At 30.1% G+C, this 2,768-nt stretch overlaps 1 long non-coding RNA gene across 1 annotated transcript in view; it reads right to left on the bottom strand.

Annotated features, from left to right (window-relative positions):
* Window positions 1-1,543: 1,543 nt before the first annotated feature.
* LOC116847387 overlaps window positions 1,544-2,768 on the bottom strand; it is a 5,299-nt gene continuing 4,074 nt past the window's right edge. The window contains exon 3 of the long non-coding RNA XR_004378753.1: window positions 1,544-1,647. This is a non-coding gene — a long non-coding RNA (uncharacterized LOC116847387). The remainder of the gene's footprint in view (window positions 1,648-2,768) is intronic.

Below are 2,768 nucleotides of genomic sequence, written 5' to 3'. Positions count from 1 at the left end.
GTGATATTTTGTAAATGATCACATAGGTTTTTAGATATTAACTAAAGAAAATTTGTCTATTAAGATATGCAATCATATATGTAAAATTTTCTTTAATATTTATAAATTTATGTGGTCATTTACAAAATGGTAGATGATTTTTTTGTTCAGCTTGATTTAATATATAAGTATACAACGGCAGACGGCGCCTACAGCTCATCTACCATATCGCCTACAGCTCATCTACCATATCGCGCGTGATCATTCACCAATCTTTTTTAATTACTATCTCGACTATTATTGGGAATATTGCAAAATGGCACAGGATAGTAATGTCATATCTTTTGTAGGAGAATGAATCTCGATAAATTACAATCCTTATGCAGCATACTTCTGAACAAGATTGTTCTTTATGAAATGCAGTGGTAGTTCTCATTAAAACATATTATCTAGGTTTATAATTCTTCAGGAAAATTTGTTGTTATATTTGTACTGACCTTTTAACAAACATATAGTTCTCATATCTTTTAATATTTTGCGTCATGCTTAGTTTTGTGATAATTGCAACAGAAAAGTAAAAATTAAAGAACTAATAAATAAAAAATAAATATTTTATATTATTTTGACATTACATTTTATGGGATTCTATCTCACACAGCACAGAAATTCAAAGAAGCTTTCAGACAGATTACAGAAAATCTCAGAAAGATTCAATGTTTCTGAACCTTTCTAAAAGCTTTCTGAAATTCCTGTGCTGTGTGGCATGTGTCTTACAATAACGAAATTACGATGGTTGTGCAGCAATTATTGTTATTGGCGAATTTTAAGTGATAAAACATCAGATAAATATAGAAAAAAATTCCATTTCTCTCTCTTATTCTGAAATTATGAAAAAACGTCACACTACACGCTTCCCGCGATCATCTGACGAATATTTACGATGCACGCACGCACATATAATTATGCATACAAAAACATAAAACTGTCATATGTTTTAATATATTTATTCATTATTGTTTGAGTGATAAGAACGGCAGAAAAGCAAGAATTAAAGATCAAATAAATGAAAAAATAACAAGAATTAAATTACTTTAATATTATCTTTTTTATGATTTTAAGTGTGTTTTACAATAACACAATTACTATGATTATGAAGTGAGTGTTATTACGGGTATTTAAGGGATAAATCATATTTAAGGGATAAATCATTAGATGAATGTAGCAGAAATTTTCCTCCAGTATGCTTAATTTGTACTTATTGTGTTTGTGTTTGATTAGCACATTACCTCGTTATTTAATTTTTTGTGAGAACAGATAATAACATTTAATATTAACTGTTTTTTTTACATAATTTTTAATTTTCGTAATTAGGAATCAATCATTACTCTTTTATATTTTCTATTTTTCCCTTGTAAAGAATAGGCTATTTTGTAAAAATATTTTAAAGTAGAAAACTAACAAAAATTTTTTACCATTTGATACTTTAAGTAAGTAAACTAAATATTTAATGATAAATTGTGATTATTTGTAACATTGTTTATTACAATTACGATTAAACGTTAGTATAGCGAAGAATATTATCGAAGACTCGGTAGATGAATTAGCGCCTTATGGCACGGTGCCAGCATGTCAGAAGCTAAGGGTGGCTCTAAGCTGAGGCAATATCTTCTGCAACACAACAATTAAAATCAGTGTATAACAAAATTAGTATGTAATTATAACAAGTAGTAAATAATTTCGTTTGGATGGGGATCGGCAAAATTATTAGGTAAATAAAGTTTTACCATAAAGAGGTAAAATGTATAATAAAGCATATTGTCAAGGGTTTTCTTGGCGTGTATATTTACATATACATTATAATAGATGATATTATATATAGATGATATTTGCTAAATTATAAGTGTCAAACACATTTATAATTTAGCAAATATCTTGCGTCCTGCTTTGATATACCAAGTTCTCATGTTGTTTGAACAATTATATTTTTAAGCATGTCCCCTACATTCGCTTCGTAAAATAGTGAAATAGTAATTTCAGCAATTCATACTCTTGAATTATGTAAATTGAATATTTAGTGGTAAATTATGCCTGGCGTTTGACATTATTTAATTCTATCGTAATTTATTTTTCAGAAGTTCACCTAAGGGACCTCAGTTTTCTGAAATTCTGCATTATCTAAAGGATGATCGAAATAATTCACCTAATGATTTCCGGGCCGTAAAGGATGCTGAAGACATGGAAAATATGTTTGAAATTATAGAGGACATCATCCTTCAGGAAAAATTGAATACTCATGCAAAGAATGTCGATGAACTATTTTGTGGTCCCTACGATAGGTATGTTTACGAAACGAAATTTAAGCTCTACTTGACACAAATTGAATAGCTGCTCATACATTCAGTGAGTTAAGTTGTTTAACTTAATTATAATTTGTGTTTTAGTGTGTTACCTCGTGAATCGATTCAGAACATATCAATTTCCAAAAATAGTAATACTTCGGTTACGGATCGTCCCGAAGCCTATGATGTCAACTCAGAAATGATCGCCTCGATGGAGCAGAAGAACTCTTGGCCCTGCACTGTATGCGGCAAAATTTTCATGTACAAGATATCCCTTTTGAAACACATAAGCTTGAATAATTGCCTGCAATGCAAAATTTGCAACCAGAACTTTGACGTGTTAGAAGAATTTAAACGTCACGGTTGGACGTGTCGTAGACGTCTGACGTGCCGCAAGTGTTCCTTCAAGGTAAGTACATTGAAAGATATGAGTGAACACATGAAATCGGT

This window comes from Odontomachus brunneus, unplaced genomic scaffold (genome assembly GCF_010583005.1).
Source record: "Odontomachus brunneus isolate Ranch 3 - 2012 unplaced genomic scaffold, Obru_v1 Obru_scaffold_004, whole genome shotgun sequence".
NCBI classification, from domain to species: domain Eukaryota; kingdom Metazoa; phylum Arthropoda; class Insecta; order Hymenoptera; family Formicidae; genus Odontomachus; species Odontomachus brunneus.
Note: the sequence above shows the minus strand (reverse complement) of the source record. Positions and strands in the feature narration are given on the sequence as shown.